We start from the raw sequence: 27,496 nt of genomic DNA, 5'->3' as shown, positions 1-27,496 counted from the left end.
TATGGAGTCCCTGTGGATACTCTGGACCTCTGTCAGTCAATTTCTGCCAGAATCTGCCGGATCTACCATTTCCCCAGGACCTGAGGAGGGAATGAGAGGTGAAGGGGGAAAGCCAGGCAGAGGAGATGGCAAAGGCCCACGGGCATCAGCAGTGCTGTGGCCTCTGCGAGCAGAAGTTGGGTGTGACTGGAGACTGGAGTAAGCGAGGAGACAGGGTGAGCCTCGAAGACGCATCCAAAACCAGACGCAGAATCAGGCCATAAACGATGTGAGTGAAGACATTGGGCCGAGCCACAGATTGTTCCTGGAAGGGACTGTGCTTTTGTACGTCCCTAGAGTATTAACGCGAGAGCCCAGTCCCTGAGAGTGAGAGTCGGTTCTGCAGGGCTCCCGCAACCCAGAGGATGGACTGCTCAGCCCCATCAGCGCCCTGGTGTGAATTGTTTCACACCTGCATGAGGATGGGCAGGAAGGACGCTGTGTGACATGCAAGGACAAGGGCGGAAAGCACGATTTCCCATGGAGGAGCAGAGAGGGCCAGAGACAAGCTCCGCATCAAGTTGTCCGGGTCCTTTAAACCAAAAAGAGGAACTCATCACGGAATCCCGCTGACTGGAGGCAGCTGGGGTGCAGAGCATGTAATGCATTGAAGAAACAAACGTCCTTGTAAATACCCTTAAAGGTAACAGAGTTATGCTTCCTTAAAATCAAGTCTCTTTATCTACTCAATGGGGCTTTTTAAGAATTTCAAGATTATACTTTTCAAGTCTCTGATCGACGTACTCTCCGTGGGGAAATGCAACAGTACCTCATTGCAGACTCCTTTCTATACTTTTGCTTTCAGTTCAGTTGTGCTTAATCCGAAGGGACGTTCTAGAGCAGGGACTCTGGGATCACAAGTACCTGTGTTTCGTCCCCACGTCTCGCTCCGGGAGCTGGTCAGATTCACCAGCCTCTCGCAGCTTCTAGTGTCCCCTTGTGTAAGAGGAGGACAATAGGGGACTCATCCGTAGGGATCCCATGAGGGTCATGTGAGGCAATGTACTCTCCGTGCCTAATGGCCCAGGATGTCTCAACTACTGTTATGAAGGAAATTGGCTCTGTTTTAAGGTTCTTTGCTCGCTTCCTGGTTCTGAGGTTCCGCCTTCCATTTCTAGGCTAATATTCTTTCTACCACTTATAAAAGAGGTGTGTCTAAATCCTGCTACATCATTATGAAAACACGGCTCACAGTGGAGTCATGTGGGTGGTAGCCAGACACTGTGTCTTTGTTTGGTCATTTAGTGATGTAACCCTTGAAAAATCCTCTCTCAGATCTTTCTGTTGGGAACAGTTTCTGAGCCATTAAAATGTTATTCTTCCAAGTCGTCCCGCGTTGCTAACAGGGGAATGGAGACAAAGTGCAGTGTCACTTGGGCTTTGCCTAAAATGAACGGAACCGTCCTTGGCTGGGCACAGTATGAGATCCATCAGGAGGGTCTAGGCTGGGTGTGGTGATGGACTTAAGGTGACCCTGACCCACAGGGAGCAGAGAGCATGAGTGGCAGCTTCCAGGCTTTCCATCACTTCCCCCCTGCTTAGAGAGGCTTGTCACACCCTCTTCCAGTTGGAATGCAGTGACTGTGGGACGGGGCTTCGCTGACCGTCACACAGAGAACCAGCGGTGAATCCGGGGAGGGACGGGAGCAACACGATGTCTTCTCTGTGAATGAGCGATAGGACCCGAATTTGCTTGGAATAATTGAACTTGTTTTGTCAGTGAAGGTCTTATCCAGAAGGAAAACTGGTAGGATAGATTATAGATGATAGAGAGATAGAAGATAGGTAGATGGATATACAGATAAGATAGATGCTTGAGATAAATATAGATAGATATAAATAGATTCAACTAGACATAGATAGGAAACTTTTTTCTATCTGAGAACAAAAACTGGTAGGATAGATCATAGAGAAAGAGATAGTTAAGATAGATGACAGATATAGATAGATACAAATAGATTCAAATAGAGATAGACAGGAAGCTATCTGCTTTGGAGATAATCGACATACTGTGTTTTATTGGTCTCAAGGACCTGACAGTGCCTGCATGTTTTTCTGCATTACCAAATGATCCCCACCTAAAGGCTAGTTGCCATCTGACACCATACGAAGCCACGACTTCATTATCGAGTACATCTCTTCTGGTCTGCGTTACATCTCCATGCCTTCTTTCTGGAATAACTAAAAGTTTGCTCCTCTTAATCCCGTTAACCTACCTCACCCGTCACCCCCAACTCCTCTGCACTCTCATAACCACCCGTTTGTTCTCTGTTTTTAGGAATCTTCTCCTGTTTTGTTGTTTGGTTTTTTGATCCCACACATTAATGGACTGATAGAACACTGATCATCATATATCACACTGAGTTTAGCAAGAAAGTTCATTGAATCCTAGAAAAATAACATTCCTACTCCCAACTGCCCACTTACATCAGTGGGGCACCACCAAACTTCCAGTTTTATAGGGTCTTTTCTCTTCCTGGTTGCTAAGTTATGATTTTCAAGTAGCCAACAATTCCTGTGGATTTTTCTGAGAATTATCATTCGTCCTTCCCTTTTTCTCCAGTCCCATACTCGAGCCTCACACAGACCCTGGAACCCTAACACCACAGCTCTGTCATGTCCTCCTCCCTGGAGTCTGCTCTGGTCTCATTAGTTCTGTACTGAAAATGTAATGAAACACCTTTCCCTGCATTTCTCTTCTGTGTTGACAGATCGACTAAGTCTGAGTGCCTTACCCCAGCATCTTCATCCCTCCATCATCACTGACCTTACGGTTCCCGGCCTGTGTCCTCAGAGACCGGCCTTCCCTGGTCATCGTGTCGCACGCCCATACTTCCTGCCCTTCACGTGTGCTCCCGGGGTCCTCGGAACTGCTTCCCGTGAATGTCTGACCTGGTGTCGGTTCCCTCCTCTTTTTCTGTCTTATGCCGGGTGTTGAGGAGTTATCAGCACAGCGAAAATCTCACAGCAAAGTGCAAATGTTAGCGCAAGTCAGATGGACAACCCAACAAGGAGTGTCCGACAGGAACTGGGGAAGAAATGAGGAAGCGTTTCCTGTCAGGTTGAGCCTCATGAAATTGCTGTTTTTCTGGGTAAACAACAACAAACAAACAAACACCAGTGGAACATTGACAATTTCAGGTGGCATAGAGGAGTCTAAAGGCAGTCCACGGAGGGGGTCAGGGGTAAAGTGCGTGGGGAAGGCAGAAGGGCGCCATCCTGCTGGTTCACTTCCCTGTGGTGGGAGCAGAGGCCGTCTCCTCTGAAACAGTGGGCATGAGTGGTGCGACGTTCATGGTGGAGTTGCCGGCAGGTTGACGGGTGGAAACCTCTAAGAGGTGGTGCTGGTGTCGGTGCAGGAACAGAGGGAAACAGTCCAGGTCCTTGGAGGAACTGAGCAGGCAACGTGCCAAAAAAAAAAAAAAAAAAAAAAAACCCAACCAACCACAGCACACAATGTGCATTAATATTTAACTACTCTCCCTTTGGGGAGAGGTGAGGCCTTTAGATTGCCTTTACTTATTTGCTAACTTACTCATTTCTTGCTATCAATAAATATGCAATGCATATGAAATTACCTAATCTTTGTTCATGTTCATGATTGTTTCTTTAAAATAAGAGCCTAGAAATGAAATTGCTTGGTCCAGCCATATGAAATACGGTAAGGCTGTACATGTGCATTTGTACATTGTTAGTCACCCACCAGAATGTCCTGGAACATCAGCTCTGCCACGGGCCACGTGTGAGAGGGCCTTCATCTGTTGGCAACAGGACTAGTGTTTGTCATTGTGAGGAACAAATAATAGTTTGTAACTTTTTAAATGATTTTCTAATTACCAAAGTGGCTGAACCTTCATTTTGGACATCTGCATTTCCTTTGTAATTCCATTTTTTACAATAAAGGCAATTTATTTAATATAAAATATGATTCCAACTTTTTGCTTTTTTGAACTCCAAATTGACTAGATTAAGAAAATAAGACTGTTGTCATAGATGCTGCTGTAGAAAATAAGATTGCTGAGGTTGGATTCATTTTAATCTTGGTACCGGGTGACATGTCAAGTTCTAAGTATTTCTCCCTCTCTTTGCATTTTGTTTTCATTGTGAAGGAAGCTCATCAGGAAGTTAGAATTCACCAGCTAATGTCTGAAAAATGCTTTACCATCCTTATAAAAATCCCCTGCTTTACACAATTTTATTAATTCTTTTGCCCAATGTTTGAATGGTTAAAATTAAATTAAAACACACAGAGAATGAGGATATGAGAGAGACAGAGAGAAACAAAGACAGAAAGACACTCATACAGACGGAGAGAGAGCAGTTCTAAGAAAACAAGCATTTCCTTAGAAAAATCAAATCCCTGAGCTGCCCCATGTGACAGGTGGTGCTTGTAGAGTTGGATCCACAGCGCCTGGATTACTGGTGTTGTTGCTGGGATGAATATTCATCATCAGTGAGCTCTATCCATCAGCACTGGCTTTTAAAGTACCTCAGATGGATCTGTAATGGCCCAGATAGGAGAGCAAAAGTACAAGAGAGACAATTGAGCACAATTTACTTAGAGTGATTTTTTCCCCCTTTAGGGATTTGGTTATGTGAATTCTAACTTTCAGAAAGAATGTTCTGTCTGTTGGTCTGAAGTTATAAACACAAGATATCAATTCTACAAACTGCAGGAAAGGATGAATAGAATGGAAGGGACGTGGGTAAATTTTTTGCCAAATTATAAAAATATTTGCATAAAATCATCCACCATCAACATTTTTCTCTAGAGAAATGCTGGATTTAGTGTGTGGTGTTAGGTTACAGTCGACTATGAAAAGGCTCAGGGATTTACCTGGGATTCAAGAGAAGGGCAGGCCCTTCTGAGTAAGCTGTTCTGAGCTGACTTCGGGGGTAAAGGTCATCTGGATTTGTAAGCAATCAGGGCACAGCGTGGAAGGTGTGTGCTCCGGCTGGGATAAGACAGGAGACACCATTCAGATGTTCACAAGTTGAACAGCAGAGAGCTCTTCTCAGGTGACTCTGTGCCGGAGTGGAAGCTCTACTGACTTATTTATCATAGGACCGTAGCAAAAAAAAAAAAAAAAAGTTTCTAACATTCTGGAACCCATAATGGGAATGGTTTTTATCATTTTTCAAGTCAAGGGAATCCTTGCTTCATTTATTGACATAAAATCTTTTCATAATAGAAATGGCAAATCGGTGTACTGGTCTAGTTTAGAACTGACTTCGTAGTCCAAAGGCCGAGCTTCTGAGGGTAGTGTTTTTTGCAAAGAACACAGAATCGTAGGGATGTGTGAAATAAAAGTAAGGAGCTTACTTTGCCTCCTCCCATCTCTCTAAGAATGAGTAGAGTCTCTAATAAGAAATGAGAAATAACAGTGGTGGTATAGTTCAGACAGCATGGAGATCCCTAAAAATTTGTGTTTATTTCTTGTCTGGTCTAGAGATGAATAATCACAGTATTAGTGGTCTCAGAGAGCATGTCCCAATGCCTCAGAAAATCACAGAAAGATGGGATTATCAGACCCTGTCTGCCATCTGGAGCACTAAGGGGCTGGACATTAGCCTGTCATCTCTGACAATTGTGTAGCTGGAACAATTGGGGAAGCCAAGGCAAAAGTGGCTGCCTATATTCTAATGTTGCATACATCTTCCAAAAACAATACAAGTCAACAAGAAAAGCAGATAAAACCTCACAACTTTTAGTGACATAAGTAGAAAAGAGGAAAAAACACTACAACTTCATTACTACCTAAGTAGAAACATAACCACCACTTTCAGTGGAGCTAATTCCTCAGCATGTGAACCGAGACTTTGCAGAGAACAAGGCAGGAGCTCAAAAGGAGGCACAGAAGGAAGAAGAGGGAAAGCAGGACTACAGCAAAGCTACCCTCAAAGAGTCAACTGTAAGTACAAAATAAAACCCTCCCCTAACCAGAACAGGAGCACCAATACTTCAGGGTGCTGGCCTCGGGAAAGGGACACAAGGGGGGTATTGGAGACCTAAAGAGACAGTCTTGGAAAGGCAACACTTCCTAGAGATAAGATAGTACAAAAAAGGGAGAGTCAACTGAGTGTTGAAAGATAAAATAAGAAATAGGCAGGAAGTTTGGATCCTATAAGACAAAAGCAAACAAACAAGTCCAAGTATACATAACAAATGCCACCATGGGTTTCCAGAAAAGAACCCTTGGACATGTCTTGAGTGAGGGTTGTCACACATACCCCAGCCCACCAGCCCTGTCCCCTGACTGCAGAGGTGCAAGCTGTCTTCAGTGTTACAACGTCACTGTCAAAAACAGCAGAAGGAAGAAATACTTAAGTTCATGTAAATATACTCCTCCCCCAGCAATTAACCCTGAAACAAAAGAAAAGGTATTTCAGAACTCCAAACTGAATCAAGTATCCCCAAAGAAGCATTTAAGGTATGCAAATAAATTCACCTTGAACCAGAAATTTAGAAACTAAGAACACAAATGGACAGAACCTTGAAAGAAATAAAACAAGAGTTTCAGGAAGAGAATAGAAAAAACAAAAGATAAAATCACATCGGTGATATAGGCTAAATTAAAGTTCCCAAGGAAGAAGAGATTCATGTAAAAATTAAACAAGGGGGGGCACCTGGGTGGCTCAGTGGGTTAAGCCTCTGCCTTTGGCTCAGATCATGATCTCAGGGTCCTGGGATCGAGTCCCGCATCAGGTTCTCTGCTCAGCAGGGAGCCTGCTTCCTCCTCTCTCTCTGCCTGCCTGTCTGCCTGCTTGTGATCTCTATCTGTCAAATAAATAAATAAAATCTTTAAAAAAAAAATTAAACAAGGAGAAAGAAGAAAAAAGACAATAGTAAAGATAATGAAAATGAGACAAAGAAGGTAGAGAATGGGTCAGAAAGTCGTTGAAATGGAAGATACAAGGAAGATTCAACTTCTATATGCAATTTAAGTCCCTGAAGAAGAAGAAGAACAACAACAACAACAAAAAACCAGTGGGAAAGAATTACTATTAAAACCATAACTCAATAAACTTTTAAGAAATGAAGGAAAACCTGAACCTTTGTACTAAAAAGACCCAACAGGTACTTGTGAAAATCGATCCAAAATCATCAGCTCTGACACATATTCTAATGAAATTATTGACTTAAAACATAAAGAAGAAAGCTCAAGGCCTCCAGGCCAAAAGATCAAGTAACTTCAAGTACAATATAATTAGAGTAGTATCATGCAGCTTAAAGGAAAAATCCAAATCAAGCAACAGTGGAACCCCAGGAACATGCAGACCACGTAGTTTGTATTCAACCAAGCTATTCCTCAAAGAGCAGAATTGTAGAGAAAGATTGAAGCGTGCAGAAATCAGGAAATGCTATTCCCATGAAGCCTTCCTTGGCCGATCTTCTATAAGGTAAGCTTCCTCTAACCAAGAAATAACCAAGGCAGACTTTGTAAGCTGTCAGGTAGTGAGCATTTAATACGTTTTAATTGTAGACCCAAGTCTTAATCAAAGAGGCTGAGAAGGAAAGAGGAAAATACAATAGTCTCACTGATCATTAGCTAAATAGATGGGAGTTCAACGAGGGGATTAAAAATGGAATTAGCCAGTTAATAAAAGTTTCAGCACAAAACAAATGTTCTTAAATAGTAAAACTACATAAAAATAAAAGCATGCATACAAAATACCATGCAAAGAAATAACAAATGTAATATACAATGTAATTACAACCAAAATAATATGACAGAGTTGAGACCAAACGTAATTGTCTTATTAACTGTGAATGGGCTTAATTGACTCATTAAAAAACATTTTAAATGAGGCTTACAAAACAAGATACAGCTCTGGTACACAAGAACCCTTCCCTTACCACCAAAAAAAGTGAGTGACTCAGAAAGACTATAAATATAAAAGGATTTTTTTTTTTCTATCAAGAAAATGTTAACAGGAGTGTGGAGGTTGCCGTCATGATGTCAGCAAAGTATAAGTCAAGCCAAGAAATGTTAAACTTGACTAATGACACTTTCTAGTGTCCAGGACCTTGACTAAGGATACCACTATTCACAAAGCAGATGTAGCAGTTATGAACATCTATAGGCCAAGTAATACAGCGGACACCTTTATAAAGTGGAAACCATAGGAGGTCCAAGGAGGCAGGAGTTCTCTAATGTGGGAGAACCCAGCACTCAATTTTAATAAAAGGCAGATCAAGCAAACGAAAAATAAGTAAGGATATAAAATATCTAAATGACATAATCAATAGGTAGATTTTACTTACATGTCATTTTTCACACGCTTGTGATGGAGAATAAACCCCTTCTTGAGCACACAGGCAACATTGACCAAAATAATCATATATTAAGCTATAAAGAAAACACCATAAAAGTCCATAAGCTAGACATATTACAATACTCTCGGATCTCAAGGTCATAAGATTAGAAATTTATCACAAAATAAACAAAAGGCTCTTCCCTCATCTACCTGGAAATTACAAAAATAAAAAATCCTATTAGACAACTATTGGGTGAAAGGGAGAATGCAAACAGAAAGTATACAACTTCTAAAAAGTCATGATGATAAAAACACCCCACAGGAGAATCTAGAAGATACGTGCAAGTCCCTTACCAAAGAAATCATGGCCTTAAACGCAACAATGAAGAAGAAAGAATGAAAATGAGTTTATTACATTTTCGACTCCAAAATTTAGAAAAAGAATAATAAACGGAACTAAATGAGAGGACAAAGAGGGGTAAAACAAAGATAAATGTGAACGAGAGACTAGAAAACCAGTAAATTCATTGCTATATCAAAATCTTTATTTTTAGGGGCACCTGGGTTGCTCAGTTGGTTAAGCCACTGTCTTTAGCTCAGGTCATGATCCTGGAGTCTCGGGATCGAGTCCCACATCAGGCTCCCAGCTCTGCAAGGAGTCTGCTTCTCCCTCTGCCCTTCTCCCCTTCATGCTCTCTCTCATTCTCTCTCTCTCTCTCTCTCTCTCTCTCAAATACATAAATAAAATTTTAAAAAATCTTTATTTTTAAAGAAATGAACAAAACAGTCAAGGCATTAACCAGCCTAATCCAAAAAAAAGGAGAGGAAGGAAAAAATACAAAACGGCGTATAAAATATGAAATGATAAGAGGGAAAACGACATGGAAACAAAAGACGTTTTAAAAAATACAAGATATTTTATAAACCTCTATAAAAGAAAATGAAAACCTAGATGGAATTGATAATTCTTTAAGAATAGTTTGCCATGGGGCGCCTGGGTGGCTCAGTGGGTTAAGCCGCTGCCTTCGGCTCAGGTCATGATCTCAGGGTCCTGGGATCGAGTCCCGCATCGGGCTCTCTGCTCAGCAGGGAGCCTGTTTCCCTCTCTCTCTCTCTGCCTGCCTCTCCATCTACTTGTGATTTCTCTCTGTCAAATAAATAAATAAAATCTTTAAAAAAAAAAAAAAAAAGAATAGTTTGCCAAAAGGGTTTCCATTGGAAATAAAAAGGTTAAATATATGAATTTCTGAAAAAGAAATAAAGAAAGTTTAAAGGAACTAAAGAGTAAATTTAAAAAGCAACAAACCCAGATGTTTTCACTTGTGAGTTCCACCAAATGTAGGGAACACATTCCACCTTACTCCTAATAAGAGAATTGTAAAGTAAAACCACATTGATATGTCATTTCTCACTTATTAGGTGGACAAAATGAAATCAAGACAACATATTGTGTGCATGCAGTTGTGCAAATGGGTGCTCTCGTATTTTGCCTCCAAGAACGCCATTGGTACAACCATTCTATGAGATTTGGCAGTATCTACAAAAATGATGTGTGGCTATTATGGAGGGCATGTATTGCATGGAGCACAGGGTGCAGTCATAAACAATGAATTTTGGAACACTGAAAAGAAATAAAATAAAATAAAATGAAAAAAATAGAAAACAAAACAAACAAATAAATGAATAAATAAAAAGGATATATTTAGAAATCTAACATTTTATTTTCTAGAGCATTTTTAAAATCATTACTGATCATTGAAGATCAACAGAAAAACTAAAGTTCATGATATATATCCTTATATGTCTAAACCTGTTTATAATGGAAAATAACCACGAAAAAATATTACATGTCATCAATTTCAGAAATAATGTAGAAAATGTAAAATAGTATTTAGAATGATTCTGGCAGGTCAGAAGCCATGGCGCTTGTGATAATTTGGGTGAAAAAATAACAAAATGCATAACCATCATTTGTTTCTAGATCTATGCTCATAAATCCTGTCAATGAGCAAATGACATAATAAACAGTCTACTAAGATGCTAAAAAAAAAAAAAAAAAAAAAAGATGTGTGCATTTCCTTCATGACCCAGCCAGCAGTCTCACCTGTAAGAATTCACCTGCCAAATATAGCCCCAAGGATGCAGAAAGTATACATGCACTAGGGGACTCATGAACTGTGGTTTGTAACTGCAACGTATTTGAGACAATGTAGGTTCGCACATGGAGACTCTTCAGTCTGTAGTCACAGTGGAGTACCCGGCATCTGTAAAGAAATAAAAGAAAAAAGAAGAACACTGTCAGCTGAAACGAAGTGAATCCCAAGACCGTTTGTTAAAACAAAAAAGTAAATGGAAAAAGAGTAGCTGGAGTATGTTTCCTGTCGTGTAGAAATAAAGGAGAACCAGGGATACACACAAATGTACTTATCTGTGCTTGAAGAACCATGGGAGGGATAAACGAGAATGTGATGAGCCGGGATACTGATGGGAGATGGGGCGGAACCGACGGGAAAGGACAGGGTGCTGGGCACAGCACAGGAGGAATGGGACAGAGCGTTGATTTTTCTGTAATTTGGACTTTTGCAACTATGTTAATGTCTCACATATACAGTAAATTTAAAGATCAATAAAGATGTTACAAAGCCCTAAAAGGTATACAGAGCGACACAAATCAACGTATTGGTATTTCAAAGTAATAACAGAACCACACTGAGAAAAATAAACCAAATAATCCTTTAAAAATTTTTATTTATTTATTTATTTCTCAGAGAAAGAGAGAGCTAGCACACAAGAAAGCAGAGAGGCAGGCAGAGGCAGAGAGAGAAGCAGGCTCTCTGCCAAGCAAGGAGCCCAGTGCGGGACTCGATCCCAGGATCCCGGGATCACGACCCGAGCTGAAGGCAGCAGCCTCACCCACTGAGCCACCCAGGTGTCCCTAAACCAAATAATTTTTAAATAAAGCATTATATATCCTCAGACTGAACAGAAAAAATTGCAAAGAAAGATTGAACTTTGATGGGAAGTTTGGTTTGGCTCTGCAACTAACTGAAACAATTCTTTTGTATTTTCCGGTATATTCTGAGATCAAGCAGTCAGTAAATATGTAGTGGAGAGTAAGAACTAGGTTTCTTACTGTTCAAGAAACAAATTACAAGAGTGAATGGAGGGAGAGTTGGTATTCACTGCAGTGCAATTGTGTATTATATTAGCATGGGTTTGGAGGAATCAGAATGTGTGGTATATATTATCTGCCTGTATCATCTATCCATCTATCTATTGATCTATCAATCTATTGATTTACTATCAATCTACTATCTTTCAGTCTACCATCTATCTTCCCTAACTCTGTCCACTAAGAGAGAAAAACAATGACAGTCCAGCAACAATAATCACACTTAGTACAAAGACTTTGATTTCTAAATATATGTCTTTAAAAAGAAAAAAGTCTCAGGGTGCCTGGGTGGCTCAGTCAGTTAAGCAACCAACTCTTGAGTTTGGTTCAGGTCATGATCTCAGGGTCATGGGATTGAGCCCCACACAGAGCCCTACAGGGCTCTCGGTGGGGAGTCTGCTTGAGATTCTCTCTTTCCTCTCCTGTTGCCCCTGCCCCTGCTTTCTCTTTCTCTCAAATACACAAATCTTTAAAAACAAAAAAGAAAAAGAAAAAGTTTCCTTGGATAAATAAGGTAATTCCAGATTAGAAATTGGGAAAATGGAAGGCAAACACAGAACTTCTTATTATTCAGAAAAGTAAGAAATTGCTCAAAAAGTGTTGGAGAAATTTCAAAAGGGTACACACCAGCTTTAAGAGACTCTACTGAAAAGTAGGAACAATTGAGGATTCAGAGTCAATGTTAGTAAAGGGTTATAACCTACTGAAGGAAGTAAGAATCCATAAATTGTTATGGATGAATGGATAAATGGATGAATGGATGGACCGGAGGATGGAAAAGTATTTCATAAATAGAATAACAATATTACAATAACAATTGTTATCATAATAATTGATTTAAGCAAGAATCAGGAGTGGCTGAAACTAGTGGGTAGAAGTTTTTTGAGAAACAGAATATTTACATAGTCTGAAAGTGTCTTTCCACAGAATAATTTCAACTGCAAAGGGAAAAGTCTTGTAACTTTACACTAGGGAAAATTGTCACCATGTTCCTTAGTGTGATCAAAGTCAACTTCACCAGTCTTGGGACAACCTGTTTTCATGTGTTCCTGATAATATGCGACATAATAAATAATTACAATAAGTATATGCAGTATATTGCAATATATGAGAAGGATATAAACAGTTTTGTGTAATTACTGCCAAAAAATGGATGGTTTGGGTCAAACTATAAGGAAACATCAGATAAAACCACTCAAGGGATATTCTATCAAATAGCAGTTTTAATTTCTTTTAAAATGTTGATATCATGAGTTTGTTTCTTGGTTTATCTCTCTCTTTTTTCTTTGTTTGTTTTGTTTCTCAAATTCCATGCATGTGTGAAATCATATGATGATTGTCTTTCTCTGACTGACCTATTTCACTTAGCATAATACTCTCTAGATCCATCCACGTTGATTGCAAAGGGCAAGATTTCACTCTTTTTTATGGCCGAGTAATATTCCAGCGTATACACATACCTCATCTTCTTTATCCATGTGTCTATTAATGGCACTTGGGCCACCCATAGATCAGCTGTTGCAAACATAGGGGTGCATGTATCCTTTTGAATAGCGTTTTGCATTTGGTGAGTAAATACCCAGTCGTGTGATTACGACTGTAGAACTCAGCCGGCTGGTTACCAGAGGGGAGGTGAAGGGGGGGAGGGTGGGGGATACAGGGATAGAGATTAAGGAGGGCACTTGTGATATATGGAAGTGTTGAATGAGACTAATATTATACTGTATATGTTAACTATATTGAAATTAAAATAAGATACTAAAAATGTTAATATCATAAAATACAAAGCATGAGAAGTACAGATTAAGGGACTCTAAGAAGACATGGTTACTAGAATATGAAGCATAAAGATCCTGGATTAGAACCTGTACCAAAAACATTTTTTTTCTCTTGCTATAAACAATATTCTTACAACAAATGAGGAGATTTGAATAAGATCCATAGATAATAGTAAAGAATTTGTGTAAATTTCCCAATGTTTATCATAGTACTGTAGTTATGTAAGAGAATGTCTTTGTGTTTCAGGAAATCACATTAAAATATAGGGGACAACTAAATGCTTATTTTTAAATGGTTCAGAAAAGAGACAGAAATGATAGTAAAAAAATATGGTAAAATATTAACATTTGTCCAATCTAAGTAAAGGGTATATGAGAATTCTTTGTAGAATGGCAATTTTTACATTTTTACATGGAAAAGTTTTGAAAAACGATCAAAAGTGATTGGAAAGTATCATTAAAATAACACGACGGGAGAAGATATTTACAACACACATTAACGGGCAGAGGGCCTGTGTCCAGAATGTTATAAAGAGCTCTTTCAAAGCAGTGAGATGATAGACAAGGTGAAAGAAAAGTGCGAAAGAAACGTGAAGTATCATTCAAAGAGGAGATGCTCAAATGACAATGATTACGTGAAAAAGGATTCAGCCTTGTTAGTGATGAAAGAAATCAAATTAAAATTGCCACTATACACCCACTGAAATGGGTCCATTTTAAGGAATCCTGGCACAACCAATCTCACCGAGAAGGCAGAGTACATGGAACCTTCAGACATCGTCGGTGGGTGCAAATACTGGCAAAATTACATTTGGAAAACAGACGCTGCCAACTAAAGCTCACCTGATGGGTATCTGAGGATCCAGAAAATCTCCCTGAGTTGCAAGTCTGTAGAAATGCAGTCACATGTTGACCAAAGATGTGTACAATTTATCAAGGAAGACCGGATACTTTATGGAATGTTCATGCCACATAGTACTATTTAGCGATACAAACACACACACGGGAAAGAGAGAGAGTTCTCACAAACACATGAGTAAGTGGGAAAAAAGCCAGACACAGAAGAACACCTAGTACAGGACTGCATATACGTAAAAGTATGAGAATGGGTGAAAATAAATGTGATAGAACTAAGGGTTTGAAGCCCTTTGGGAGGAAGGAGGAGCCACTCGGCGGTTTCTTGGGTGCGGCTGATGTTCTATTTCTAGAAGTGGGAGGTGGTTACATGATTTTGCTCAGTAAGTGGTAATGGGTTGAGCTGAAAATTTTGTGTTCTACCCCCTCTTCTGTATGTGCGATATTCAGTAAAAAATTAAGAATCAGGGAAATTCATGAAACACAATAATAACAAGGAGAGCAAAAATAACTTTTAAGAAGGCATTCTGCCACAGGCAGGAGACAGAAGATTATGTAGGTAAAAAGCAGTGACACTCATTCTTCTCTTCTCTTAAAGCATCAATACCTAAATTCACACTGCAGATGTACTAAACACGATTTCCACCATTTAGTATCGGGTCTAGTGTCCAAAGGCTTCACTAAGCTTAGGGGACAATGTAAGCACCAAGGAAAAATAGCACATTAATAATGACACTTGCTGGGGTGAGTGGAGCAAAGCCCCACGTGTGGATTGTACAGAGATCCCTCCCCAGGATGGAGGTCTAGCCAGAGAACCACCACATTCCCATAGGCTTAGTCAGCCACGATTTATCACATAAGGAATTTTTGTGTGTCTGTGGTTAGCCTTGCATTTTGTGACATGCATCAGTCTAAATTTTTCTAGCGCCTGACACTTTTCTGTTTGGTGGTGTTCTTCTCCTGTGGAACGGAAAGATGCTCCTACACCCAATTGTTATGGAAACTTTTATTTTAAAATACTGAACGGTCATTTTTTCCCAGTCAAGAGCTACTCCGATCCAGCAACTTGTTTCTGTACTCACCACTGTTTCCCCATCCCGTCTTCTCTAGTGTTCCTTTTCTTGCCAAAGAGAACATTCTCTCTCTCTCTCTTTTTTTTTTTTTTTTTTTGAAAAACATTCTTAATTTACTCCTTTAGACCTGTAGTTGGTAAACTCTTAGTCTTTGAAAAGTAGAAAACATCCTGGGTTTGCATTCTCATTTGAGGAATGACCATGTTCAAAGTTCGAGGTGGGCAATTATTTTGCCTTGGTCCCTTTGAAGATGACACTTCATTACTGCTGATTAGAAGTCTGCTGGCACAGAGGTAGAGCTTTGGGATAATCTTTTTTTTTTTTTTAATGTGTTAGCTCAAAGATGTTCTTTTTATTTTTGGTGTTCTGCCATTTCACAACCATGTGTGTGGGTGAGGTTTTATTTTTATTTGCCCTGGTTAGAGCTTGGAGTGAACTGCTTAAAAGATCATGTCTTTCTACAAATCTAGAAATTTCTCAGAGATTATCTAATGAAATATTTATGTCCTCTTATTCCTTTTCTGCTCTTTTTATGAAATTTCTAAAACAGATAGTTTCTGAGTCTGTCCTTTATGTCTCTTAACTCTTCTTTCCTTAAAAAAAAAAAAAAAAGAAACAAACAAACAAATAAACAAAAAACTCCTTTATTTCACTACTTTGAGGTCTGGGTAAATTCTTCATTACTGTTGTCCAGCTGACTAACTTTCTTTTGGCATCCATTTTGCAATTTGTTGTAATTTTTTATTTGATATTTTTACTTAAAAGTCTCTATTTTTTATTTCTTAACAGTTGCAGCAATTTTATATCCACTGTACTTTTTCTCACTCTATTTTCCCCCCAGTTTACTATGGTATAATTTACAGCATGCATTTTAGATTGGCAGTTTCTGGAGATTGTAATGTCTTGTGACCATCACCACATGTAAGACATGCCTTTCTAATAACTCCCCACCCCAAATTCCCTGATGCCCCTTTGCAGCCAATCTATGCCAGCCTCAGCCTCGGGCAACAATTACTCTGTTTTCTGTTAGTAACGTTTGCCTTTTCTAGAACTTCAGAGAGAAGAAATCATGCATTACATAGTCTTCTAATTTCCTGCATTTATCATAACATTTTTATGGGGTATTCATGTTGTTGCATGTATCAATGATTTGTTCCTTTTTGATGCTAAGTGATATTTTATAGTATGGCTATAACTTGCTCATTCATTCATTTATTGAATAGGTTCTTGGGATGATCCCAGTTTGGGGCTATTACAAACAATACTGGTATGAACATTCATTTGTGTCTTTGTGTGGACATATTTCATTTCTCTTGGATAAGTACCTAGAATTGGCTTTGTTGGTCCATGTGGAAAGTGTATATTTAGTCTACAAAATGCTGTGAAACTGTTTCCCAAAGTGGCTGCCCCATTTTACAGTCTAATCATGATGTATGAGATTTCTTTTTTTTTTTTTTAAAGAATTTTTATTTATTTGACAGACAGAGATCACAAGTAGGCAGAAAGGCAGGCAGAGAAAGGAAGGGAAGCAGGCTCCCTGCTGAGGAGAGAGCCCGATGCGGGGCTCGATCCCAGGACCCCGAGATCATGACCTGAGCCGAAGGCAGCGGCTTAACCCACTGAGCCACTCAGGTGCCCCTGAGATTTCTATTTGCCCCACATCCTTGTCAACATTTGATATTGTCAGCCTTCCAAATTTTAGCCACTCCAGTGCATGTGCGTCTCCTCTCAGTTTTAATTTATGTATTTCCTGACACTTAATGATGGTGTATGTGTCTTAATGTATTTATTGGTTATATATATTCTGGAGAAAAATCCTTGGTCAGATATATGCTTTTCAAATGTTCCCCCCACCGACTCTGTAGCTTGCCTTTTCATTTTCTTAACTGCCTTTCAAAAAGCAAATTATGGGAGTCCTGGGGGACTCAGCTGACTAAGCATCCAACTCTGGATTTGAGCTCAGATCACAGTCTCAGGTTGTGAGATCAAGCCCCACATTGGGCTCTGTGCTGGGTGTGGAGTCTGCTTGAGGACTCTCTCGCTCCCTCTCCATCTGCCTCCATTCATGCTCTCTTTCTCTCTCTCTAAAATGAATAAACAAATCTTCAAAAAATAAAAAGCAAATTATGAGAGTGCCTGGATGAGCATGGAACTCTTGATCTTGGGGCTGTTAAGTTCAAGCTCTACATTGGATGTAGAGATTACTTAAATAAATAAATAAAATCTTTTTTTTGGTTTGTTTGTTTTTGTTTAAAAAACAAATTGTGAGGTGCCCGGGTAGCTCAGTGGGTTAAATGTCTGCCTTTGGCTCAGGTCATGATGCCAGGGTCCTGGGATGGAGCCCCATGTCAGGCTCTCTGCTCAGCGGGGAGCCTGCTCTTCCCTCTCCTTCTGCAGCTCCCCCTGCTTGTGTTTGTTCTCTCTATCTCTCAAATGAATAAATCAAATCCTTTTTTTTTTTTTTTTAAAGAATATTCTCTTTGGTCACAAATCGGTTGGCCTAATAGGTGAGACTGGATTTCCAGACACTCTCTATTTTGTCCTTCTCACCTAGATGCATGTATGTTAATTCATTGATTCCACGCTGCCTCGAATTCTGTAGAAAGCCTTGAACTTAAATAGGATCAGTCCTCCATCTTTTTCTTTTTTTTCTTTTAAAATTAATAGGTATATGAAAAGATGAGCCATATCATATGTCATTAGGGGAATTGCAGATTTAAACAGCAATGAAATCCTAGGACTCATCTGTTACAATGGCCCAAATCTGGAACACAGATGATATCAAATGCTGGCAGGGATCTGGGGTGACAGGACCTCTCGCTCGCTGCTGGTGGGAATGCAAAATGGTGCAGCCACTTTGGAACACCGTGTGGCAGTTTTTAATAAGACTGTACATATTCAAACCATATGATCCAGCAGTCACACTCTTCTGTATTAACCCCCAAAAGCTAAAACACACATTCTACACCCAAATCTGCCCACAAATGTTTAGAGCAATTTTACTCACCACTGCTAAAACTTGGAAGCAACCAAGATTATCTTTTAGTAGATGAAGGACTAATCAAATCGAGGTACATCCAGACAGGGGATGGCTAATAAATGGAATATTAGTGGAAAATATTAATGAGTGATCAAATTTATGGAAAGATGGGGCAGGATCTTAAATGCATGTTACTAAACAAAAGAAGCCATAAGCGTTCCTGGTATTGCTGGAGCAGCCGTCCACTCGGCTGCACTCTGTTTCTTGTACGGTAGCCCAACTTCCATCCAGTAGTTTTGTGTGTGGCTCAGCTACCTTTAATGGGCTCCATGCCTGTGTCTGTAGAGGTAAACCAGAGCTGGGAGAAGTTAGAGACTCCCTTTCCACCTGTTTTCCTTCCAGGAGTCCTTGACCCATCTCCTGCCTCGATCAGGCGCAGGGTCCACATTCTATCCTCTGGTTCTCTTTACCCGTACCCCTCCAGTGCCCCACACTATCCCAGCTGCACTTCCCCACAAACTACAAGTGGTGAATACAGGGGACACTCTGTGCAGCTTTCCCTCGTGAGCATGGACCCCCCCACCAGACCCTGATGTTTCTGTTCCATCTCCGTCTCCTAGTTGACCATTGTGGTCTGTGGGAAGATTGGTCCCCTGGGATCATGCTCAGCTACGGTAATGGGATTGTCTTGTCTTCAGCTGCGGTAATGGGATTGTCGTCCGCTATGGTCATGGGATCATCCTGTCTTCAGCGCTGATATTGGGGTTGTCCCGTCTGCAGCTACGGCAGGCAGTGGAAGCTCTCTCTGTCTTTATGTCATGATTTGTGTTCATTTCAAGTTTGTGTTTCCTTAACTCTTAGAGGCTCGTGTGCATACCCACAACAAATTCTTTACTGTACCACTTAAAAATTAATGCCGTATGAGGTGAATTCACCTTTTATTTTGTTGCTTTTGGCCTTTATTTTCAGCAGTATATTTCTTAACTTAATTTTGGAAATTTGGTTTAGAAGCTCATTTGAGTAGGAGATATTTTTTTTTCCTTCTTTTCTCTCTTCTTTCATGTCTACTTCCTTTTCTAATATTCTGTGGTTGCTTTTATCTGCCATTCATATGCCCCTGGTCAAAACCAGGTCTTCTGAAGCTTTGGAGTGGCATGTCCATGGTATGGTGTCTAGCCCATACGTGTCAGTTTGTTTGGGGTTCTGGTGTGGTGTCTGTGTCGAGCTGCTCTCCAGGACCTCCGTTTGCCATCCTAGGCTGTGGGTTCAAGTCCTGAGCCTGGCTCTGGTGTCTCTTTCCAGTGGGGGACTTTCCTTCTTTGTCACTCCATAGGCATCACATTCTCAGTCTAGGTGCCTTGTTAGTAGGCTCACAGGTCATCAGACCAATGGGCTGCATGCTCTCTCCTGCATCACAGTTCTGCTTCTGCTCCATAGTGATGTTTGTTGCTATGATTTCAAAACTGTGTCTTTCTATATGTCATTTACCATACAGGAGTGGTACATCTGCTGTTTAAGTTTATTGCACTATGGCAATTATTAGGGTTTGAGGCGAGAGGGAAGGAGAAGTTCATGTTTAAAGGGTATGGACTTTCAAGGTTGGGAAAATGAGGAAAGTTCTGGAGGTAGATGTTGGTGACGGATGCACAACAGAGTGAGCGTACTTAATGCCACAGAGCTGTCCATTTATCAGTGGTTAAAGGGATCAATTACAGGTCATGTATATTTAACCCAATTAAAAAATGGAGGGGCACCTGGGGGGCTCAGTTGGTTGAGAGCCTGACTCCTGATCTCAGCTCAGGTCTCGATCTCACAGTTGTGAGTTTGAGCCCCACACTGGGCTCTGCGCTGGGTTTGGAGCTTACTTCAAAAAAAAAAGTGTTCAATTTGATCATGACCTGACCATTCAGTGTTCCATTTCAAAAATGGAACATGTTTCAAAAAGAGTTCTGGAGTTAAATTAAGCAAGGTAACACAGTCACATTAAAAATGCTATTAAACTTGAAACAGGATTTACTGTGCTATCTACAGCAGAAGTCACCGATGATGTTCTCATCAGTGTGCAGGATAAAATGTTACAAAAACGAGTGGGGCTGGACACAGGCCTCTGGAGACATCATCTCATGTTTATGTTCATTGATTTTTCGCCCTCTGAGCGCATATTCAAGCAGTTACTAATCCACAGAACTGGGCCATCTTCCCAGCCATCCTTCTCCATCTTGTCTGCAGAGATAGGAGGCCCCTGTCCCAACATCTCACTGCAATCCAGATGCACAGACTTATCTACCAGCCTGGGGACTACATCCAAAAAGTCACGTGGTCTCCCTGTTCTTCTGCGTGAATCCCTCCGGGCAGCTAAGGGCAGCCACTTTGTTTGCTATGCCCAAGTGTGGTCACAAACAGTTACCAAGTGCCTGTGATGTGTAAGTCATTGTGGTTGCTGCTGGGAAGACAGCATAATCCCTATCTTCAGGGGATCCCTACTGTAGTGAGTACATAAACCATCGTGTGTAATTAACTTTGTCATCTGAATAGGATGTACTGCAGAGTCACCTACGAGCATTTGAGAGTTCTGTCTACTGTCCTTTGGGTTTGTGCATGTGTATGTGGGTGTGTGTGTGTGTGAAAACTGTCCACACTCTGCATGTCGCCTTGTATCCCAGGTTCCTCAGACCACGCCAAGAGACTCACGGATCTTTGGGACCTGCTCTACCAGTCCTTGATCCCACGACCTGCCACTTTCTGTTTTTTTATCTTCTAGTTTCATTTAGATTTCCTCTTACGCATTTTCTTTCCACCCAGTGTGAAGCTCTGAGTCCTTACTTGAGAAGGGGGATGCAGAAGAGAGGCAGAAGCATTTTTCTCAATCACTATTAACAACCTCAACTTCTCCATCCTTCATTTTCCTTGTTTTTTAAAAAATTTATTTATTTATTTATTTTTTTGTCAGAGAGAGAGAGAGAGAGCACAAGCAGGGGGAGCAGCAAAGCGAGAGAGAAAAGCAGGCTCCCAACTGAGCAGGGAGCCTGATGTGGGGCTTGGTCCCAGGACTCTGGGATCATGACCTGAGCCGAAGGCAGACACCCAGCTGACTGAGCCACCCAGGGGCCCTCCTTGTTTCAAACAACACTGAAAGCATCCCTGACCCAAGTATCCCAAATATATTTGCAAGCATCAGTTCATCTTTGGCTGTAGAATTGCTGATAACATTTTCCATCCTTTGCCCTTTAAAGGAGAAGCTGCCCCGAAATAGAGATGTGGGTTCTGTTCTTGGCAATGCCATTTATTAGAAAAATCACTTGAAAAATTTGAATTTAAAAAATTACTGTGACCCTCAGGTTCATCCTTTGTAACACGAGGATCATCATAATTAAGCAAGCAACCTGATGGTCTTCGCTCGGGGGGTCAAATCACAAATGTTAATTAAAATGACCTTTGAAAAAGGGGAAGGATCACTAAAATGTTACCTGTTATTCTAATAAAATTCTTCCCATTATTTAAGCTTTAGAGCTTAGAAATTGACATTCACAGCAGCTCGTCTGATAAACAAATAAGTCTGAATCGAATTACAGGGTGATGTTCTGCTCTTGGACTCCTCTGTCTTGAAGACCAGGGAAGGCAGGTTTCTCCGTCGGCACTCTGGGCTCGGCGCAGGGGCTGTGCTCCATCGATTCTGCGCTTCGTGGGGGATGATCTCAAAGACACAGTGTCACGGGAATGGAACTAAATCACTGGAAAATGTGACGTGAGGAAAAATAGGTAAGTATACCTTCGTGGTGTATTTGCTCCATTTTGCCCCTTTGACAAAGTGAGCTGGAAATTAGCAAATACAGAGTTCATGTTCAGGTCATGTGATTTATTGTGAAATAACAGTATACTCAATCACATCGCAGGTCCCCTATCCATGACATTTAAAAGGATCTGTTTTTTTGTTTTCAGAGAGAAAGGCCAAGGCAAGTGTTCACAGCCTCATCTCCGGATCAGGAGTGTGGCATCCCCAGATAAGGGCAGGCCACCCCCCACCCCAAACCCTGTGGGAATGGAGACCTACACAATGATGCGACAGGTCTAGGATTGTGTGTAATTCTCTTGGCGAGTGATGTTCTCACCTGTTTCAGACAATTCCTTATGCTGTTGTCCTTCACTTCACCTGCAACAGGCGTCCTTACCAAAACAACTCCCCCAGGTCTCCTGCTCGGTTAATCCGTGATTCCTGCATCCCGGTCCCTGTATCACACTCCTAGAGACCTGGCTTCTGTTTATTTTGTTTTTCTCTTGTGCACAATAATGGGTCCCCAACAGCAACAGTGAATTAATGCAAATCTAATGGGGAGGGAATTTGTAGCAGACATTCTTAAAAACCAGAGGAAAACGTTAGAGAGCCCATAAATATGAATTAGCTTCACTAAAAAGGAAGCTGAAAAGGATGACAATGGCATTTCCCACCTTAAACAAGGAACAAACAATTCCGTAAACTCACCCTGTCACTATTTCTTCCTTGCCAGTGATGCTGCCGACCCAGGCCCAGGAATTTCAATGAGATATCTGCCTCTAGCTTTGCTCTGATGCAGGTAAGAGACGTTCTTACCTGTGTACACGATCTTGCCTCAAAGTGTTCATAGTTTGCTAAGTTATGAATCAGAATTACTGAATCCAGCTTCCTGGGTCCTCCCTGGAGGCCTAGACTGGAATATGTGATGTCGGAACGGGCTTGAGAATTTGCTGATGCTCTTAGCGTTGCTGACGCAGTAGATAGTTCTTAGTTTCCCAGGTAGTGCGCTGTTCCAACAACTCTACCCACTGTGTGTCGTCAGCCAAGTGACTGAATGAGTCTCAGTTTTCTTAACAGTAACATGAAGGAAATCTCAGGACCCACTGCGCGTGCCTGTTACAAGGGCCAGAGGAGATGATGAGTGTACTGTGCATGGCAGGCCCGGCCGGACGGTGGTGCCTGTGAATTATCATTCTTGGTGAGCCTCTCGTCCCAGGCCCATGGATGACCATTCTGCAGCGAAGGAGATGTTCTCAGCATCTCATGAAACCACCTCAGCCATATTCCATTGCTAGGGAAAAGGAAGATGATCTGAGAAGCGTGTCCTCTTGCCCTAATGTTTATTTATCGCTTCCAAGCCCGGCTTCTAAAGCCTCTCGCCCAAGGCACCCCTGCCATGACTTTCTGGTTTGACTTTGCGGAGAGACCCTTCCTGGTTGGAGGGAAAGATGTTGCCTGTATTGGTGCTGAAATCCTTGTGCTCCTGGAAAGGTTACACAGAAATAAGTCCCTGTGTATTTCTCAGAGAATTTGATGTTTGTGTTTATTTTTTTCTGTCCCAAAGAAAGTAAGATTCTTTCAGCTTATGCCACAGAAAAACTCAACTCACTGTGTTTGGACAATAAGGACTCTATTGTTTCGTATGACAAGGGGTGTGGTGCCAGCAGGGCCTCCGGCTTGGCTAATTCAGGGCATCATCAAAAATCCTTGCAAGGAGATTTTCTCCCTGGGAGCCCTTCCACCTGACCGTGGCCGCAGAAGGAAGCCTCTGGTGGTGCAGGGATGCTGAGTGATAAGACATTTCCACAACAACCAAGCAAAAAGGGCCCGTCTCTTCTGCTGCTGTGGCAGCTCCAGGACTGTTTCCTGTGTGGAAGAAACATTTAGGGAGGATTTTTGTAGAGTTCACTAAGAACAGCTCCCCCCCACCCTGCGCCCTGAGCCAGAGAGGAATCCAGTGCTGCTTCCCCATGGACCTGGTGGGGATGGCAATGACGGGAGACTCACGGACACTCCGTGCAGACCTGGGACTGTAGCCCTGGGGGACTGACCCTTGAACCAACATAGAAGGGCAGTGGCTCCCGTGGGTGCCCCGACATCGATGCAAGGACCACTCAGGGTCTGGGTGACACCAGTAGGATGCACAGCCAGAGCCAAGCCTGCACTCCCCTCTGCCCAGCTTGCCAGGTTAGTGCAGGAGGGCAAGCAGCCAGCAGCTGGCATCATGAAGTCGTTAGTGAAGCATGGGTCAGGCATTTTCCAGCCACCCATTTTGACTTCTTTTACTTGGATTTGAAAGAAGCCCTTGAGATACAGCCTGAGCAGGGCTGGTCCCAGAGGTTCCGATGACATTTGGGTTGATTCTCCTGGGACCTTGTGGGACATGCATAGATCCTGCACAGATCCTTCTGGAGATGCTACCTGTGTCGTCCACACCCACACTGCGCCCCACCCACCTTCCAGCTATCAGCCCTTAGGACTGTCAACACTTAGGACTGTGCCCCATTCGCTCAGGAGACACGGTATCCCCTCAACCCCGGGTGTGTTAACCTTCCACCCATGCAGGTGCCCCAAGCCTACAGCGCTGTTAACCACAGATGTGGTAACAATGCGTTCAAGCACTTCACCCAGTTATGCCGTCTGTTGTCACATCATGTAGTCAGATTAAGTGCTACTATTAACCCATCTCACAGTTGAGAAAACTGATGCAGCAGGTGGTTGGTCAGTAACTGATGCAAGGTCCTAGAGAGGCTCACAGCAGCTCACCCAGTCTGTGCACTGGAGTAGTGTTCAATGCAGGCTGCACATTCCAAGTGCCTGAAGAGAGGTTTCTAAACATCTGGGCCTGAATTCCCCCTCAGACTCCAGAAATGGCGATCGTGGTGGGTGGGATGGTGCACGGTGACCCCCATGTGCAGCAGATGGGAGCAGCACAGGTCTGACCTCACCCACGTCCTCTTCAGTGCCCGGCAGTCCTGCTGGCTTCCCGAGCCTTCCTGCACTCACCCTGTCTCCCGGATGCTTGCAGCAGCCCACGTCAAAGCCACAGGGGAAGGTAAGCATCTTTGCAGCCTTTTTCTCCAGATGCAAGAGTGAATCTAAGTGAATGCAAGTCAGCTAGAGGGAATCACAGGCATCAGCGAGGAAGAAATGCATTCACTGTGATTCTAGATCATTTTCATGCCGATTACAAATGCTTCTCTCTTTTCTTCATAAATTTCCTCTCTCCTTGCTATTTTTAACAAGGTCATTGGTCTTCTCTCCATTCTTTCTGAGCTTCACCCTTCGTTCTACCTTCAGAATTCAGATCTGGGGGCGCCTGGGTGGCTCAGTGGGTTGAGCCGCTGCCTTCGGCTCAGGTCATGATCTCAGGGTCCTGGGATCGAGTCCTGCACCAGGCTCTCTGCTCAGCAGGGAGCCTGCTTCCCTCTCACTCTCTCCTGCCTCTCCATCTACTTGTGATTTCTCTCTGTCAAATAAATATATTAAAAAATCTTAAAAAAAAAAAAAAGAATTCAGATCTGTTTGGGACTCAGTGTACCGTTTCATAAAACAGACCATGTCACATTTCCCGTCATATCTTAATGTCAGTAGAATAGAGTTGAACCGTAAGGGTTTTTAATTATCTCACTTTTGATCATTAAATCCATTTCAGTTCATTTATGATGACAATAATACAAAATATAAAAGGTACATTGCTGGCATTCAGCCTCACGTGGAAATGACACTTCGCCACGATTTCATTTCAGGCTCCCTGTGTGTTTACCCACGTCGTAGATGAATAAATGTGCATGTGGATTGTTGGAGGGTGTGCAGACCCTCTGCAGCCCGAAGCTGGTGACAGAACAGATGTGTCCTGCGGGACACTACTGGAAGCTGGTGACCACCCCCTCTGCCAACCCAGGGTGATCTTCCTCAAGTAGGAGAAAGGAGTTGAGAAATCCTGAAATTTTCACATTAGAGAGTATGTGGGACAAAACAACGGAAAGAAGAGAGTAAGAAGGAATAGTTTGTGGCAAAGGTGGAAAGACCTGACAATGGTCTCTGAAAATTGTACAGCTCAATGCATGAGACGCCTGTCCAGAAGTGTGAGCAGTACCTACACTTTCCACTCATTCTTGGATGTGGTGTCCAATAAGACACCAGGTCTAGCGTGCAAGGGCCCCCCGAGGGCCATCAGGTGCTGTTGCGAGCAAAGCCGAAGGACGGGTACCTCTGTGTCTACCTCCTCCTCTGCTAAGGTGACTTCTGGGTGGAAGTACAGGAAGTGGTGGGGTGACGGTCTGTGGGTGTGGCCCCTGCACCACTCGCCTCATCGGAACCCGGGAGCTATGTGGCCTGTCCATCCTGCTGACGCCGGTCCACAGCCACTAGGGACGCCCATCCGGGAAGGGAAGCAGTGGGTCCAAGGAGGCATTGCGGGGACTTTCTCTCTAACCAAAAACATGCAAAACATTCATCAGTTCCTTGGATGGGGAAATTGAAAGCATCCTTCTTAAGCGACATAAAATAAAGCTCAGGTTTTTAAAAAGTTGACAATTTGAGGGTAAATACACCAAAATAAATCAAAACTGTGGGATTATTTTATGGTCCATTTCTTATTTTTCTCTCAAATTTAGAAAAAGGTATTTAGTGTAATATTTTCAAAGCAAAATAATTGCGGCCAAACAGGTCCAAGAAGAACATTTCTACCACAGAGGAATTGATAACAGGAATTCAGCAGGCCAGTGTGGGGCTCCTGTCCTCATCCCAGACCCCGACTCTCTCCTGACCATCACATCACTGCTCTGAAGACCTCAGCGTGAGAGTTGGTCTCTAGAAGCTTCCCAGGGGCTGCAGACACCTGTCAGCCAGCTGGCCCCCACTGAGGGCTTTGTCCCCGTGCGTGGCCCAGAGTCTCTGCTGGGCCAGCCCCAGCCCCACTGGGAAACCTGACCTCTGTGGCATCCAGAACCACGTGTCAGAGAGGGTCAGTAGCACCCACACTGCACCCCTCCCACCTGACAGGCAACCTGCAGGCTCTCTCCCTCCCTCCTTCCCACCTGGCGGCAATAGGAACCCCTTTTGCTTTCCCTCTGGAGTGACCTGCACCTGGGCTTTGGGGTGTAGCCGACCTGTCCACTGTGTCCTGCTGACCCGCTTCTCTGCCCAAACCTGGGAGCGGAAGTCAGAGCTGTGCCAATGCCAAGGTTAAGGTTCACAAAGGGAGGTAGGAGCCACTCCTGCTTTCTCCCAGCCAGCCAGCCAGCCAACCAGCCAGCCAATAATAAAGGGAACACCTGCTGGCTCCCCATGTATATTTTTCAAATGTCCACACCCTGAAAGAGGGATGGAAAGAGGGAGGAACTGGCATCCCAGAGCTCGACCTTACCCACTCACAGACCTGCATTTCCCCCCAACTTAACAACCCACACCCATGGACACCCCTTTTACCTTGTCATGGCCTCAACTACTGTACCTCAGAAACCTGAAACCATTGTATTTCTACCAATGAGATGAAGTCCCTTAATGCCTCCCTAGTCCTAGGCTCCTGTCTCCACTCAGGGGGTCTTCAGGCCCCATCGTTGT

This window comes from Mustela nivalis (genome assembly GCF_964662115.1).
Source record: "Mustela nivalis genome assembly, chromosome: 12".
NCBI classification, from domain to species: Eukaryota; Metazoa; Chordata; class Mammalia; order Carnivora; family Mustelidae; genus Mustela; species Mustela nivalis.
The sequence above is the reverse complement of the archived record's forward strand: the minus strand, read 5'-3'. Positions refer to the sequence as shown.